The sequence below is a fragment of the Haemorhous mexicanus genome, chromosome 12 (genome assembly GCF_027477595.1).
Source record: "Haemorhous mexicanus isolate bHaeMex1 chromosome 12, bHaeMex1.pri, whole genome shotgun sequence".
In the NCBI taxonomy this organism is placed as follows: Eukaryota; Metazoa; Chordata; class Aves; order Passeriformes; family Fringillidae; genus Haemorhous; species Haemorhous mexicanus.
Window position 1 is genome coordinate 22552889 of NC_082352.1, and position 18353 is coordinate 22571241.

Here is an 18353-nt window from a genome sequence, read left to right on the forward strand (position 1 = left end):
CCAGATTATGCTGGCAACCTTGATTCTGTCATATCCAATGTTCCAATAATGTCTTGTAATTGTAGTGTTTTTCTAAAATAATTCTACTGTAAGCACTGCTCATAAATTAAGAAATTCCATCTGCACTTGTGCATATTTCCATACTTAGTCCACCTAATGAGAACTGCGAGGTTCATCATCCTTTGAAAGCTTTCTCAGTAGTAAATGTGATCAGAGACACCAGAGCATTCTCTTGGCTATCAATCTGCAGATAATAGAAGGTCCATTTCTTAAGTACACACAGAAAAGGAGAAGAAGAAATACTGGCTATGACATAAAATGAATTGTCTTCCTCCATGCCCTTGTAACCTAGGGCATGTAGTGCAGGCTGCCAGCCATCGCTTTACAGATTTAGAAGTGCTGGAATCTCTCTGTCTGTAGCAGGCTGCCTGATGGATTGGTGAGTAATGGACTCAGGGAGTGCATTACCAGCACCCAGACTAATGGCTAGCACTTGCCCATGGCTTTGGCTATAGATCATCCACTGTGCTATTCATAAGCTCTTGCCAGTCTGTCTCTGGCACCCGTGCTGCTGCTGCTTCAACACCGTTTGCCTGAATAATTCTGCACCAACTGCCATGCTTCCAGAAGGTGAAGAGGAGAAGAGAGTGAGTACCAGCTCTCACTCTTTGGAGGACAGGTTAAAGGATAAGGTAATGGACATGATGCTCACTCACCCAGTGTCAGTAGCACAGCAGCCTGGAAAATACCTTTGGGTTTGCTATATACCATGAGGCACTGTCTCGCCACTGCCTGAGGTACCTGTGCCTGGGATCTTTTCTTTCCCAGGCAGGCCAATGTTATGGGTCATGGCAAGATAGGAAGGGGAGGGAGAGGTGATTGGGGTGCTGGGTATGCCTCTGACATGGCCTCAGGAGTGTTGGAAGAAGTGCCTGGATGGTGCTGTCAAGATATGGTCTGTAAGCTAAATGAGGTAAAACCAACCTTCAAAGGCAAAGACCATCTCCAGGGCTGACCTCTGGGCTGGCTCTGATGGACAGGGCAAGTGTGTGCAGAGAGGAATTAATTGCTTCCAGTCCTGCCTGGCTCAGGAGCTTTTACTCTTCCTTTAGATTCCATGACATGAGTAGGACTCCAGGGTTGTGGCTTCCTTGTGTGATTGGGATGAGCTGGATTCCTCTTTCCTCCTTTCCCTTGGACCACTGCCCAGCCATAAGGAAAGAGCAATCCAGTCAGCTATGGATTTAAACTGGTGACCCACCCCACAGCCAGGGGTGTGAACCATGCAAGACCTGCTCCAGTTCCTGAGTGCAGCCTGGTCCCATTACTGATAGGGAAGGTGTAAGACTTGCTCTGCTATTCTGGCCTCTCTGGCTTTGTATCTTTTGCAAGAAGTTATTTAAATAAACTTCTGCAGTTTTCCTTAACAAATTCCTGATGAGTTTTTGGAAAGGGATGAAGTCGTCATCTAAGGAATTTCCTCTAGAGCAGTGATAGTAAAGATTGCTGCTGAAACCAGACAGCAGAAGCAAAATTGTAAAAACACTGCAGATGAGGGAGGGACGTTTTTCAGTTCCAGGAGTCCTGTGCAATAAGAAACAGCCCAGACTGAGCAACAAACACTTTACATTTTCTTGTACTATTTTACTTTAGGTGTTAGGGACGTTGTGCCTTTTAAGGGGATAGTAGCAATGGCACAGATGTTCTTGGGGTGCTAGATATTACACTCTTTTAGAGAAAGACCTCTTTGCACCAGGGCTTTAATTTAGGCACTTCATAGGAAATTGGGCACCTTTCCATTGCTGGGAGCAAGGAGCAAATTCTGGTTCTTTGCATTTTTCAGATTAATTGCACCAAAAGTCACCATTAATTCACCAGAACTCTGGGGGTATACTGGATACAGAAACAGGTGGCAGATTCAGATTGTTGCAAAGAAGGGTGATGCTGCTGAACAGGAGAAGCTAAACCCAGAAATTCCCAGTGAGCATTATCCATCAGTTTATTTGCCTGCTATTTTGGGAAGTGTTTCTGGTAATAAAGCGTCATCAATCTATTATTTCTTTTGGCCAATCTCTCTAAGCCTGCCTATATAAAACTCATTGTGGCCTATATTTAACTGAGAATAACCTCTGCTTATTTCCTCTCTTCCACCATGAGTTTTATTCCTTTAACAAGCACAACAGCATGCTGCTCCGGCTTCAAAGAGAAAATTAATTCCGTCCGCAAAAGGGTCAAGTGCTGGAAAGTGCATAGCAATGCAGTTTGCATGGCAGGATCCAGGAGATATGATGCTAATAAGATTCCAAGATGAGAACAGCAGACTGGCTCTGGGGATTCAGATGAAGGGTTCTGTAAATTTTAAAAGAAATGGTCTCCAAAAACTAATGATGTCTGCTTTCCAATTCATTAATAATGTGAAGCAGGGAGATGGGAGTGAGAACAGGCCATGCTTTGAAATATCAGAATGTAACGAGGAAAAAACCAGCGAGAGCTCATCTCACCGGGGTCATAAAGCTCGGAGGAGCAGGCGGCTGCAGGGGAACACAGTGTCGGTGCCTGGAGGGAAGGAAATTGCACTGTGTGTTCTGCCATGTGTAATTTATGCACAGACTCTTAGCCACCCTTGATGTAAAATTTCTATGCAGAAAAAGATGCTGTTGTGTTGACAGATCTTTTTCAACGTTCTTGTTTAAGGTGACTTAGTACACAGGATATCTGATGAGTTTTAAAAACAGATATGAATTGCCTTAGCATATTTACAAATGGCTTTTGGTAAACCTTCCCCTTCACCTTTCTGCATTGCATGCACGAAACCTTAAGCTTGTTTGTAGTTAATATTGGAAGAAAACCCCTCAGGCAAAGCCTAATGAACTGAGAGCAATTCTGAGCTTCCCTCTGCAATATCTTGAGAGCCTTTGCCTTTCCAAGGGCTCTTGGACATATCGTGTGACCTTGTTGCTTTGCATCACGACAGCCTCCCATTACTGCTGCAGCATTTGTTGGTGGTGCTGCTGTGCTGACACGATGCTGGAGTCTCTCCCTTGTGCCTGCCAGGGGCAGCCAATGGAAAATGGCTGTGCCTGAGCACTTTCCAGAGCGGGGAGTTGTGAGGCAGCAGGATTTAGCTCTGGCTTGTATTCTGACAAAGCTAGCATGATTGCAGAGCGAGGTTAAAGTCTTCCTCCTATCTTTTGCTTTTCCATCTCACTTTGAAACCTGTCAGCAATGGCTGATGAGGTTCTGCCAGAACCTCACTGCCATTGGGAGCTCTTCAGAGGGAGAGAGGCTCCACTGCCAGCCCTCAATGTGCCCATGGGACAGCCACTGCAGGGGGACCCTGTGCCAGGCTCCTGCAGCTGCACCTGCCTGTGCCAGGGCAGGCAGGGCACCGTGCTGGTGCTCCCTCCCAGAACTCAGCCCGGCCCTGCTGTTTGGCAGTGCAGGTTTTAGCCCAAGGAAGGTCAGGATCTCCTCTCTGCTGCACTGCACTGCCCTGGAGCCCTTTGCCTGTGTCTCCACAGTCTACAGGGGCCATCTACTTGCTTTAGCTCAAGCTGCATTCTCTTATCTGCAGGCCTTGCTCTAGGCCAGTGACCTCTTAAATGCAGGACTCAGAGGGGTGTTCAGCATGTGCTGGGAATTCCTGTCCCCTCAGAAGAGCTGTTTTCATGAGGGCTCATGCTGAGTTGCAGAATCAGGGGTGTCTGGGGAGTGGTGGGTGGTTTGGTGTAGGCAGCTCATACAGCCTGAAAAGGAGACTGGACCTGAGGTTTGCTTCCTTGCTAAAGTCTCAGCCATGAAAATGGGTGAAGTGGGGCTCTGCATCATGGCAGCAATATGTTCACAAAAAAGGTTTCTATTACAGTGTTTGTAAGTACTGTGCATTTCTTTATCCAGAGATGATAGGGGTCTCACTATTGACAGATGTGCCTCAGCTGTCCCTAAAGCAACCACGGAGTCATTGGCAGCATCTTCAAAAGCCACAGCCTTCACCTGTGGGGTTTTTTTTGCATGGCGATGTATGACACAGCAGGGTGATACAGCAACGTGTATCAAGTTCTTATATTTGCATCTCAAGTGTTTCCTTGGGGAAATTGTATCCTCAAGAAATCTCAAGAATTTCCTTGAGGGTTTTTCCAGTGAAGTTCTTGGTTGTTATTCAGTATTTCCACACTTGCCTGCAGCCATGGTCAGTCAGTGGAAGCAGGTAGGTGCTCAAAGCAGCTGCAGTGGAGACACAGTTGTGAGCATCATGTCTCATGGCAGTGGTAAAGAGGTGAAAACCTTCTGGTGTGTGGAGGCTCTTTTTGGTGCTGTTCATCACCCAGACACTGAGCAAACAGGTTGATTTCTGTGTCAATGATCTTCCATCATAAACTGCTCTGGTTTGCAGCTTGGCAGTAACACCACTGTATCCACCAGGACCTCAGAATAAGCTGCTACATTTTTAGGGTCTTTGCTTACTCCTGTGTTTGTCTGTGCTCCTCTGTCTATTCAGTCCAGCATTCATCTTTGTTTTCTAGGCTTCCCCTCACTCTTGTGAGGGCATGTGCCTGTCAATGATGAGTGTAGTCATTTTACAGCTTCTTCTTCCCCTTCCTCAGCATCCAGCATCCATGTGATGCTCACAGAAGCTGCACAGATCCATTGCTCCTGAAAACCAGAGCCTGTGCTTGTCATTCAGTGTGTGCCCAGTAACTGGTGTTTTGTGTGTCACCACCTGATTCTCCAGCCAGAGACGAGGGATGCTGCAGCGAGGGGAATGAGTGGGGGGAGGAACATGTTTGCACCCTTCGCCCAGCGAATCAGGCAGGGAGGATTTCTATTATCTGAGCTGCCTAGTAGCAGATTTCTTGTTTCATCAGAAAACCCTGACTTTTCCACTGATGCAATCCAGAGCTCTGCCAGAGGAACTGTCTTGGTGGTGGTCAGATGTTGCCACATGGTCCCTTTTCCGCTCCTTTTCACACACAGCGTGTGAAAACACACATTTTCCCAGCAGTGCCCTTTCCAGTGCTTCAAACCAAGCCAGGCTGTCTGATTATTCCCCATGACAGGTGTAAAAATGCTGGATCCACAGCAGAAAACCTCTTGTGATGAGGAAGCTCTCACTGCAAATAATAAGCCAGATTTCCGTGGAAACCTGTACGGTTCCAGACCCTGGACAGGTCACGGGTTCTACAGCAGGATTCTGTTCTCCTAACAGATACCCAAAGTCAGATTTTCTTTTAACTTCGTATGAAAATCCATAATGCAGTCAGCATGATGCTTCTAGGTATGTTTATTTTTATACTCCATTTATTTGTTCTGTTCTCAACATCTCCTTCCATTGGGAGGAAATTTTCTGTACCACCTTTGTATGAGGAGTGAATGGGACAATGACTATGGGATCAAGACAGAGGTCAGTTGTGGTTTTTTATTATCTGAGTGGAAATGGGCACCATCTACAGTTGTGAATTAACACACTAACTTGTCCTTTCCATAGAATAATATTTACATTGCAAAGTTGATATTTTTAAGCCATTGTCTTTAGGTTTCAGTATTGCCAGGCTTTAGAGTCCAGTGAAGTATTTCATTTCTCATTATTACACTTAATGCTTCACCTTCTGTCTCCAAACTCAGAAAAAAATATTTATTGTTTCAGTAATATTCTGACAATATTTTATTATTTTTCTCTGCAGCCAAAGGACAAAAATAATTTATTTTCCCCAGCATGAAGATAATGCCGTGAATCCCAACTCTGTGGAGAGAGCTGCTCCACAGGACTGTTCAAGAGCCTCATCCCCATGTACAGACTCCTTTCCCCTCCTAATTCCTCTGTGTCTCCCAGCTTTGATTCCTCCTTTCTCTTTGCCTTATTTTTCCTTTTGACTACTTTTCTATGCTCTAAGGTCAAGGGTTTTCCCTATGGAAAGAAGAAGTTTAGCCTTTCCTACACCATTTGCCCACCCAGCATCACCAGCCCCACACCAAGCCTGGCAGTGCTTGGGCACACAGGCACGACCAGCAGCGAGGGGTTCTCCAGTCCCCTCACCTGCCTGCACGTGAGGCAGGAAGGGCTGTGCACCCCGTGCCCTCCCTGCTGGGCTCCCATCCTGGTGCTGCCCTTCTGCAGCTGGAGACAATGTGCTGGAGCTTTCTGTCTGAGGGGAGCTCGGGGAGGGGAGAGGGAAAAAGGCTCTTAGATCTATTGCTGGCAATTTAGATTCAGAGACATTTCATCTGCAGTTCCCTCAAGTGTTGAATTGAATAAAACCAGAGCAGCAGTGGAAAAGGAGGTGGGGGGAAGGGCTCCAAGCACTCTTAGCTAAACAAAAAGAGACAGGCAGCTCATAAAAAAGGAATTGCACCCTTGAGTTGAAAATCTGGGTTCACAAGGCAGGGAGGAGGCTGCATGGCAGAGCACACCCATGGGCAGGGGCCAGGCAGCACTGCTGAGGGCTTCTGGCACTCCTGCAGCCAGAGCAGATCACAAGGCTCATTTCTGGGTTTCCTGATTTTCTGTTGATTTTTTGAAGCTCCTGTTGTAAAACCAAGCGGGAAGAACAGACTCTCAGGCTTTGGTTGCAATTTAAAAAAAAACCCTATCCTTCACTTTCTAGTGGTTCAGGAGAAAAGCACAAAAGCAAAACCCTCAAGGGTCAAAAATTCAGAAGAAGTAACTGTCTGTTGGGGGGCAGACCCATCATTCCCAAATGTGAGATGGTAGAACTGTTCTCACCATTAGGAGTTTTTGTTCCTCTGCCTTTGAGGGAATTGCTGCTGGTGGCTGCTCTGGCTATGCACTGCAGCACCTGGATTTCTCTGGATCTGTCCTATTCCCCAGGTGTCAGGTGAGGATGGTTTCACAGGAGCGCTTATCCTGGCCAAGGCTGGGAGGAGAGCCACAGCCACCAGAGAGAACTGGGTCACAGCAGACAGGACATCCTTGGGGTCTCTCCTGCCTTGTGGGAGTGTGGTGCCAACGCCCCTGCAGTGCCATGGGGGTGGCTGTGGCTTCCTTCAGGTGGGGAGGCAGATCTTTTGTTTGCCCCCCTCCCCACTTTCTCTATTGCCCCTCTGCTCCCATGTTACATGTTACATGTTAGTGGCAGATCTGATGCCTTACACTTTGCTCAGCCCTGCTTCAGAACAGGTCAGGCTCCACAGCCAAAGCCCGACCAGCATTGAGGCGACCCCGTGATACAGATGGGCAGCCTGGGCAGGTGTGTGGCACAGGCCTGATGGCAACTTTGCCAAGTGCTGTGTTTGCATTACAGTGTTCCTCGCCTAAAAAATGTCCTCTGCCTTCGTGGTGCACCTGCAGAATCCCACGTGAAACACAGAGGTAAGGCCAGGGTGAGGAGCTGGGACTCGTCAGGACAGCGCCGACATCTTCCCTTCAAGTGATTTCACTGTAAAACAGGGGTCACGATTCTCATCTGTGTCACCAGAATTTGGGAGTCTGATTAGCCACATCCTGTAAAAGACTGAAGCAGCCTTACTGTAAATCCTGGACCAGAGACCACAGAGCAGGAGAGGCTGTCTCACAGGCATGTATTTATGCTGCCCTGTTTCCCTGTGCTATCGATCCAGCAGCTTGCTAAGATACAGCCCTGCCTGCTGTAGTGGTCTAATTCATTTTTAAGCATCATTATTTTTCGTGTTGTGGTCTTCCCCTGCTTCGGGTGCTTCTCCCCACCCATCCCCAGAAATGCCCATTCCTGTCTGTCTCTAGGCGTGAGACGCTCCCACACGTGTGTGTGCATACCAGGGAGATGGAGAGGCAGCTTCAGCTACACTAAGCAATTAAACTCCAGTAGCTCAGGGATGAGCAGGAGGCCGTGATTTTCTTTTCCTTCGCAGTAATTGCCTCTGCAATCAGCTTTGATCACCCGAGAGCAGAAGAGATGAGTGCTGCAAGTTGACATCAGTGGTTTTAATATATCCATTTACATACACAGGAGCAGTGCAGCATACAGCTTTCCATAGCGCCTCTGACCTGAAACCATCGCCGCTCCATAGATACCTCATTTAATTTAATACTTCACCACACTGTGGAAGCCATACGATGGGGATGGGAGGGGGCATAATCAAGCCCTCACTCTCCCGCTCTCCGTGCATGTCTGTAAAAATGACATGAAAGTAATTGCTTTTGAAAAGCAAAGCAGAAATGGCACAATTGATTCCACTTAAATGAGAGGAGAAGGGGTGGGGGTGGGGGATGCTCACCCTAAACATGCCATCTTCTTTCCTGCTGCAAGCACATTGCTGCATGGGGCTGCACTGGGACAGAAGAAAGGTGGGCTTGTCCGAATGGCATGGGAAGGAGGGAAGCTAGGGCAGGCAATGCTGCTTTGAGCAGGATGCACCCCTTGGCGACCTCGGACCCACAGGCAGATGCTGCTCCATGGAGCCATGTGACATGCCCTATTGTCACAGGCACTCCTGGTGCCCAAGAGCTGGCAGGGAGCTTCATTGCAATGAAAATCCTAGAATCACCCTGCCTGCCAAACCCACTCACCTGCCTGGCAGCTGGGGGGGAGAGGGATGATGAGGGGGAGACATCAGCTCCTCTCCATCTCTAATGTATCTCTCATTATCCCAGTTGACAAAACTTTGTGATTTTGGAATCTATCCAGTCTCCTGCTGCTGGTGGATGCTCACCCTTCCGGCAAGGACCTCCCAGTGCTCCCTCTGTGACCTGGCACACCACTCAGCCTCCCATCAGTGGTAGCCACGACCTGGCACCACGGGCTGCGCACTGCCTGTGTGTGCTGAAACACATCTTTAATGTAGACATTAACATGATTTCGTGTTAATTACATGCAAATTGATTATTAGTATATTTATTGAATGTTGACATCGGCATGACAGTCTTCAATAAATATGTTTTACTAATCAGTTAGCATTAATTAATATTGAAATCCTCTGTAGGTTTAGCAAGTCAGTGAACATTGATGAGGCCCCTCTGTTGCTGCCAGCGTTGCTGGATGTTGGCAGTGTTGCTGGCAACATTCAGCTGTTCCTGGCAGCAGCATGGAGCACAAGTGGGCTCAGGAGGTCCAAGGGCAGTGGCAGTGCTGGAAGGACAGATGGACACATGCCCCGAGGGAGAAGCCTCTGGGAAACATTGCTCTTGGGAGAACCCCCCATGCAGCAGGGCCTGCCTGAGGGCAGGAGGGCAGCTTGAGCCAAGGTGGTAGTGGCCAGGCAGTGCTTGCAAGAAGCTCTGGAGATCCCTTTCTCCAGGACACAGGGCTGCTTGCAGGTATATCTGAGCAGCAGAAGAAGGATGCTGTTCTCACCTGCACGCAGGACCCTTGGTTATGGCAGGGCAATCCCCAGCCAGCAATGCAGAGGAGTTCATATGATGCATTTAAACCACCAAGCAGACCAACTCCTAAGCTCCATGGGCAGCATTTTCTCTTGCCTCCCCATCCTTAGCAGGGCAAGAGCCATACAGTGCCTGCTGACTGTGGCTTCTCTGGCCCATCACAAGAAGATGAGCAGCATCCCTGAGTAAATGACCAAGGTAGCGGGGAGAGTGGCTCCACGCTGGGGTCAACACTTGAGTCTTGTCATGCTAATGCTCCTTGGTTGACAATTATGATTCTTCCCTGCTTGTGCCTTGTGCAAACACCTTAGAGCTGGAACACCAAGAAATGAATATGCTGAACACTTAGAGCTACTTCTGTTTAGACAGATGGACAGGCTGTGGGGTGCCTGAGCCCCTTCTGCTCTGCTCTGAGGACAGCAGACACAGCGAAAATGCCTGAAGAGCTCAACACGCAGCTGCAACAGGAGCTGGGTGTTTGGTTACTGGTCAGAATAATTTTGGTCTTGCTCAGCTGCTCTTTGCTTCCCTCACTGCAGGAGTCTGACACCCCTCCTGTGAGCAGAGGCAGGTGCCCCAGTCAGCAGGGTTTCTGCTTTCCCGAGCTGGACATGTCTGCCTGCTGCGGGCAAGCATGTCAAATCACACCTACCATATTGGCTTCCTGTCCCCAGAACATCAGATTTTTGCAGCTAATGTGTGGGGGGTGTCTCCTCCTGCCAATCCCCACCCCCAGCAGCATCAGGTCTGTGCTGTTCGGGGTTTTGTTAAGCCGTTTAGTATTAATTGATTTTTTTTTTCCATTTTTTCTTTCTTTCCCTGGGCGGGTCAATAGCTGGATGCTCAAGAGCAGAGGATCTATCAGCTGCAGACCAAGCAGAGGGAGAGGCAGGCAGACCTGGAGCAGAAATGCAGCCAGAGCAGCAGCTCAGCCAGGACCTGGGGGCCAGCCACCAGCTACGGAAGGGAGCTTGGAGCAGGTAGGAGAAGATACCAGTCCACTCTAGCTCAGCAGCCCAGGCTGAGAAGGGAACTCTCTTTGCATTCACAGCAGCAATAATAATCTGCTGCTCTTGTTTACATGGCAGCATAAGGAAGGGCTGAAGATGTGACAGTAGAGTCTGTCACCTCCCAGTGAGGAGGGGAAGATGGGAGGCAGCAGGGAGATGGCTACAGCTCTGCTGGCTGTGAATGGGTGGTGGGATTTCAGTTGCTGTGGGGGTGTGATGGCTGTCATGCACAGACGTTATGGGTGTTGCTCTGCTGCTGACCTTGGAGAGACAAGAAGAGGATGGCCACAAAAACACTGCCTCAGGGCAGAGCTGTCCTGGCTAGTGGTGACATTTACGTGCTGTGAGCCAGGAGATCAGGATTGCTCAGACCTGTTCAGCCATGCTGCTGTGGACAAAACCCTCAGCTTGCTCCTGGACATCAGGGTGGGAGCACCCTTGTTCCTGCTGCAGGCCTGCTGGGCAGCCTATGTTGGTCTACCCCGTGCTGGGTCTGTTTGACCCTGCCCCTCCACCGACCCCTGTATTTCAGAAGCTGTAGAGTCAGATCCTTTGCTCAGTGTGCTCCCCTGTGTGTGAGCCTGCCTTGGGAAAGCACATTGCTCCCAGGCTGTCTGCCTGATGTCCCCTCAGGCACCAGCATTCCTCAGTGGACTGCAGCCACAAGGTCTCCTTCAGACCCACATAGCAAACAAGGATGAGGAGAGCTGATCCTGGAAACCTAGGAAACTCCTGCTGCTGCACATTGCAGCATTACTTGCTCAACCTGGTATCCACTTGCCATCCCCTTCAGCACCACACAAGCCATTAAAAAAATGTGTCTTTTTTAACAACTTGCTAGTGAAATATGCTTAGGGTTCTGGTAGAACAAACCAGGTACTTTTGACATTGGAGCACTAGGTACCAGCATATTGGATGATCAGCACCACTGGTTTCTCTAAGCAGCAGCTCAGAGGACAGCATTTAAAATAGATTTGGGGGTGTGTCCCCCTTATTAGTCAAAGTGGAGACATTTTGTTTCATTTGATGTGGTGATGATAAATCTATTCCTATGAATATGTTCATATATCTAGTGATACATACATTGCAATATATATGAACACAATGCACCGATTACATTTATTGCATTTGAAGGAAAGTTACAAGATGTTGTTCTATTGACTCCCACATCATCCATTGTTCTGTGTGTGAGGAGTCAGCCCAGCACGTGGGCTGAGCTGTTCGTGGCAAGCCCGCATTTCAGCTGCCCACAGTGAAGGTGGGAGCAGGAAGTGTGTGCCTTTGTCTGTGTTTGTGGATGGTGGCAGATGGATGAATGTGGGAGAGGGCCAGCATGTGCCTTTGTTTTGTTTTGCATATGCATATGGATGATTGTGTGCTGATTTGTGCAAGGACAGCATGGCAGGGTAGGAATGATACTCTGCTTCTTCCTACTTCCTTCCCTTCCTACTTCCTTCCCTTCCTACTTCCTTCCCTTCCCTTCCCTTCCCTTCCCTTCCCTTCCCTTCCCTTCCCTTCCCTTCCCTTCCCTTCCCTTCCCTTCCCTTCCCTTCCCTTCCCTTCCCTTCCCTTCCCTTCCCTTCCCTTCCCTTCCCTTCCCTTCCCTTCCCTTCCCTTCCCTTCCCTTCCCTTCCCTTCCCTTCCCTTCCCTTCCCTTCCCTTCCCTTCCCTTCCCTTCCCTTCCCTTCCCTTCCCTTCCCTTCCCTTCCCTTCCCTTCCCTTCCCTTCCCTTCCCTTCCCTTCCCTTCCCTTCCCTTCCCTTCCCTTCCCTTCCCTTCCCTTCCCTTCCCTTCCCTTCCCTTCCCTTCCCTTCCCTTCCCTTCCCTTCCCTTCCCTTCCCTTCCCTTCCCTTCCCTTCCCTTCCCTTCCCTTCCCTTCCCTTCCCTTCCCTTCCCTTCCCTTCCCTTCCCTTCCCTTCCCTTCCCTTCCCTTCCCTTCCCTTCCCTTCCCTTCCCTTCCCTTCCCTTCCCTTCCCATCTCTCCACCCCCTGATACCAAATTCAGCTGAGCCTTGCTGTTGGTTTCAGTGTGAAAGTGGCAGATAAAACAGCATAGCTCTCAACTTTCTCTTACAAACCTCCCAATTAAGCATCAAGCCCTGTTATATAGAAATATAACACTATTCTGTGGCAGAACAGTGTTCCACATGGCTCTGTGTCTGGCAGCAGCTTATGGCCTTGTCTAGGAAAGAGATCTTTTCCCCTGGAAAGAACAGGGGAAGCTTGTGAAATTCACCAAAATGCTCAGGCACCTTCTGTGGTGAAGGGGCTTCCTGAGACCAGGGAGGAGTCTTTGTGTTTAACAGACCTTGAGGAATTTTCATCGATAACTTGTCAAACTAATTCTGTAACTCAGACCTTATCCAGCTTCTGCAAAGTCCCATAGCAGTGAGTTCATCTGTTTGACCATGCTTGGGACACCTCCTTTGGCTTGTTTTGAGCCTGTCCCCTGACAAATTCTACTGTTTTCTTGGAAAAGGCCACAACAGTCACTCCTTAATCACCTTCCTGTGACACTTCTGATTTATAAATCTTTGTCATGTTTCCTTTCCAACACCCTTCTTCTAGATAGAAGGACTCCAACCTATTCTTCTCAGCCAGTCCCAGCTGCTGATACATTTTCCTGTTGGGGGACCCTGGACCTCCTAAGGCTGGTGGTCCTGAGTCCCTGGAGCAGGCAGCAGGATTCCAAGGAGTGCCAGGTGTAATTTAGCACTGGGAGCATGAGTTATGGTCCTGCCCTTTACAGAAAGACTGGCAGCACAGCCCTGCTTGTCAGCTTAGCCCCCCACCTGATCACGAGCTCTCCTAGTGAATGAATTAAGATCTGGCGTATCATCGTTTAATACAGCCCCCATGCTAATGTCTGTTTGAAATGAAACTGAGAAAGCTGTTAACCTCAGTTAGTCAGTTGTCCTCACCATGACCTGGATAAATCATCCAAGCAGGAGCACTGAAGAACAGTGCTCTGGCTGTTTTGCAAAATGGAGTTGGAAGGGAAGGACTGTGCTTCCAGATCTTGCCATGAAGGCTCTGCACCAGGGCTGAGCAGCAAAAGGACCAGTGTGTTCTTACACCAGAGACCCTGATGGGGCTCTAGGCTGTGTGTTCACTGGTACAGCCCCTCCCCTGGCAGCTGCTGAGGGGTCACAGCCTCATGCCACAGGTGGGAAAAGGTGACATGCTGTATCTGGAGAAGAGAGGATGAATTCCCACAGGGACCCCAGGGACAGGTTCTCTCTGCTCCTGCCATCGGGCATGTTTCAACATCCAGCCCTTCTTCATGACCATGGGGTGTTCCACGTTCCTTCCCTTCAGCTGGGGGCTGGATTTTCCCCCGGGGATGTCGCCTTCACCACATTCTGAAGGCAGCTGGCCTTGAGCTGGGAAAAGAGACAAAGAGGACACTTTAGTGGCTGCCGTCACGACATATGGATCTACAGGAGAAGGGAGTATCTCTCCATGAGCTGTTTTGACATTGGAACTTGTTATCTTTATAAAGGCCTCATTACTTCATCTGCTTTCACAGGGCATCTGCTCTCACAGCTACTGCTCTGTGTGGCAGGGACTTCTACTAGACAGGGTGATTTCTTTTGTGATTTCTCATCTGGCTATTTTGTTGGGGTTTGGGTTTTTGTTTTTTTTTTTCTGTATGACTGAGGGAGATCACAATACCAGCTGTATGTAAGAAACTCCTGGAAAAAGGAAAAAAAGCCATCTGCTCTCCATGTCCATGAAGGAACACTCAAGAACTACTGGCCAGAGCCTCTACCAGGAAACATTTAGGTTAGGAACAGTTTTCTAAAGGGAAGGAGAACAGAGCAGGTGATCAGACTGCCAGGGCCCAAGGATCCTGCTCCCAGGAGAGCTTTAAGGACAGATACATAATACGCAGGGTACTTCTAACTTCCCGTGTCTCAGAACTGGGAGACAGACTATCAGCCTCTTGATGTGCACATCAGCATTGCTCATTTCCTAAATCTAACCCTGCTCCTACCTTGTAATGCAGCTCTGCCTTTCCCAGAGCCCCACCACAGCCTCCTTCGGTGTTTCCCCTTTTACTGCCAACCTGCCTGGTCCCAGGTTCCCCAGAAGGCTGTAACACATGCTGAAAGGAGCAAGCAGAGCCTGGAGGAGGTCACTGGGTGGTGAAGGCTCCAGTACCACCATCTGCATTACATGTCCTGCTGTGCCACAGGCTTTGGCCAGAGTCCCACCCATGGTGGGGAACATATGAGTGGATGAGGCAGAGATAGGAGTGTTGATATGCTATCAGAACTTTTGGATTCAATTTCCCTTCTCAGCAGAATAGCTGTGTGCAGATTCTTACATGTGCTGCTCTGCGAATGAGCTGTGCAGGACATGCAGTCAGAGACCACCTGGAGAGCACGATCCGCTTGGAGCATGCAGTTTGGCCATGCAGGGCTGGCACAGGCAAGAGCAGGGTCTGGCTGATGGGCAGAGCTTGCCTCAGCCCCTCAGGGGCTGTAGGAGTCTGCTGCCTTTTGCCTTGCCCCACTGTAGGAGAGCAGCCACAGAGCGCTCACAGGGGAGGGAGGAATGGTCACAGGCATAGTCCAGGGTATTATGCCTGTGACCATTTCTGTGACCATACCCTGTACCATGTACCACGTACTGTATACCACATACCAGGACTAAGAGCCGTTCACAGACACCCTGTCAACATCAGCAGAGAGACAGGGACTGAAATACATGGCCAGGACACTCAGGGCAACTATGACCCAAGGTGAGCCATGTTATTTGTGTAGATACCAGTGAGAAGCCCCAGTGGATACCTGTATCTGAGAGCCAGCTCTACACACAGTCATTAAAGAGAGAATAAAGAAAATAATAGAGCATTGATTAAAATGGTTGGCAAGGCTGATTTCTCTCCATGCAGCCTCTGACAGAGCAGACTTTGGGGCTGGGGAGGAGTAGGCAGCCTCCAGGCTGTAAGGCTAATGCAGAGCCATGGCTGTTTGTATAACTGCAAAGCTTTTAAGAGAGACTTGGGAAAACTAGCTTGGATTCCAATGAATATTTACCATTACACTGCTCCAAAGCTGAATCCAATCACAGCACTGCAATGTGTGGGCTTTGTGCATCAAAAGAAAATGAGAGGAAAACAGGAAAGATGGAGTTGCCTTTGGAGGGACTTACAAACACAGATCTCTCTGCTTCTGGCAGAACTAAAATGCTTTATTTCTGATAGGAGCAATTTATTCTTCAGGCATTTTGCTTGATATTAGAAAGTGCCTGGCTGGTTTTTGAAGTGAGTGTCTTCAATAGAAGGTCTTTAATTCAAAATGATAGCAAGAAATGGAAAGTGTTGTGCTTTGTAATTTTGATATTATGCTTACAAACTCCAGAAACAGGGGAGCATTACCCAACTGGAGCAGGGGCCCCTTCCACTCCCTTCCACTGTGTTATTGATCACCATGTAGAAGCAGGCTGGGTATTTAAACCATATGGAATTTGGCTGGTTACTATGCTGGCTGAGCATTCACTGCAGCTCAGTACTGGCCTCTTCTTTCTTGCAGTAGAAGATATGCAAAAATAATGGTGATGGGGAATTAACCTTGATAAAAAGATGGAGGATCTGTGACTGCTGAATCACTGCTGAGAGCCGTGTGTCACAAAATAGGAAGTGTGTGACAAAGCAGAGAGGCTGCCTGAAGTAATAACAGAACAGCACCACACAGCTGACCTTTGTCAGCTGCTGCTCTGGTGTCCTGTCTGCATGGCCTATACTGCCCATCCTGCCCACACAATCCATGCCGCCTGCAGCTCTTACCTACAGGACTGTAAATAGTCAGTGGCCTCAATGTGGTCCCACAGCACAAAACACTACTGCTCTCAATTAATTTCAAGTACTTCAGGTATAGCCTTGCATTCCATCATGCAGACATTCCTTAGCACCACAGCAGCACCACAGCAGGTGTTTCAAAAGAACCAGATTAGGAGTTACACTACAAGAACATGCAATTTGTTTGCCACGGTGTCTGCTTACAAGAACACAACCTGGGAAAGCCACCTCTGCAGTGCAAGCCCCCTCCTTCCCCACAGCCCCTCCCCCACTGCCCTGGACAGAGGGCAGTGGGGGGCTGCTTCCAGCCTGCACTAATCCCTCGGTGTGGTTTGAAGATGATGCTGTCTTCTGGTGCCTGTCACCTGTGGATGCACAGATCTCTGCTGCTGGATGGCAGTCTGAAAGGATGCTGGTGGGAAATCCCAGGAAGCTGGTTTCTGATCTGAGTCAGTCATGCTGTTGGTGCAGAGACACGCTCCATCACACGCAGGCATGGCACAGGGTGTTCCCTGCAGCTTGGCACAGGCTGGAGTCGATAGGCCTCAGCAGGAACTTGCAGTCAGTATTATACTGTTTAAGAGGCTTAAAATCAACTGTGAAGTTTCAGAATAGCTACAAAAACCCCTGTTTTCTATTTCTCCACTGGTAGCTTGTTCTAGGAGAAGACAGTGCAATTTGGTGATTGATTCCTGGAGTCTGGTTGGTGCATCCATGCTGGGGTATAGAGGCCACAGATCCCGCGGTGCCTCCGGGAACACTCTGCCAGCCTCAGCCACCCACAGCCCGTGGGCTCCGGAAGCAGAAATGGGCTCTTGCATTCCATCAATGTGAGTGGATATTTTTCTCCCATTAAAATGTTTTATTTATTTTTGAATACATATGAGTTTTGGGGGTGCATCACACCCTGTGCGAAGCAGTCTGACGCAGCACAACATTCAAAAAACATCTGGTTTTTGCTTTTTTTGTTATTACCTGCTAATTAATGGGGTGCTGCCAGTTCTTACATTGAAGGGACGATGAGAAATCATACTGCAGGCAACCTCTATTTGCTAAACTTGGTACTATAATCCCCTTCAGTCTATTTTTTTCCAGCCTAAAAAGACCATCCACTTTTTACTCACATGGAAAATATTCTTTGTATTTGATCATCCTTGTTGGTCTTCTCTGAAACACTTCCAAATCTTTTTCTTGAGAGAGGCAGACAGAGCTGCATATAGAAATCACAGTGCAGCTTTCACTATGAATCTGTGCATTGGCAGAACTGTGATCTGCTCTCCATTATTTTCCTGATAATTGTTAACAGTCAGTTTGCCTTTGGGCTGCTCCTGGGCACCAAACAAACGTTTCCACAGATCTATCTCTCCATCTTCATCTGATTTTTTTCTAGCACAGCCCCAAGCCTAATTCCTGAGGAGGAACAGAGCTACAGCAGCTGAGACTGCAGTGAGATCTTGTGAGAAAGATGGTGCAAATGCCCCAGATCTTCAGCAAGATTAGGACCACCTGGCTGTGTCATACCTTGTAGACTGGAGACAGCTGCTAAACATCTGGAAAAAAGAAGAAATTATATAAGGTCAGAAGACCTGGCCTCTTCCAGACAGATCTACCCTCGAGTGTTTGCCCACCTGAGGGGCTGAGTAATGCTGTGGAATGCTGATGTAGCCAGATGAATCAGTGCTGGCGTGAACTCCTATCCAAGAGCACAAATAGCATCATCATCTTGTGATCCTCCTTTGCATTTCCTTCCTGCAGATTCCCGGGGTGAGGAGGAAGGGGTTGGACTGCCTGACCTCCAGTACCTACAGTCATGAAAATTTCCCTGTTACTCTGAAATCAGTAACTTTTCTGACTATGATAGCTTCAGACAGGCATTTGGCTGGGCTTGAAGACATCAAGGGATGGCAAATGCACGACATTCTCCCCTGGGAAGGGAAGGGAAGGGAAGGGAAGGGAAGGGAAGGGAAGGGAAGGGAAGGGAAGGGAAGGGAAGGGAAGGGAAGGGAAGGGAAGGGAAGGGAAGGGAAGGGAAGGGAAGGGAAGGGAAGGGAAGGGAAGGGAAGGGAAGGGAAGGGAAGGGAAGGGAAGGGAAGGGAAGGGAAGGGAAGGGAAGGGAAGGGAAGGGAAGGGAAGGGAAGGGAAGGGAAGGGAAGGGAAGGCCCTCTCTGCTTTGTATCTGTATCCCCATTACCTCCTGCCCTTTGGATGTTCTCCCTGAGCTC

General features: G+C 48.8%; 1 long non-coding RNA gene across 1 annotated transcript; it reads left to right on the forward strand.

Annotated features, from left to right (window-relative positions):
* Positions 1–8161: 8161 nt before the first annotated feature.
* LOC132332913 (uncharacterized) lies at positions 8162–18049 on the forward strand. Its single transcript, XR_009488005.1, has 3 exons — positions 8162–10296; positions 16784–16961; positions 17522–18049. It is a non-coding gene; the product is annotated as an uncharacterized LOC132332913 (long non-coding RNA).
* The last annotated feature ends 304 nt before the right edge of the window (positions 18050–18353 follow it).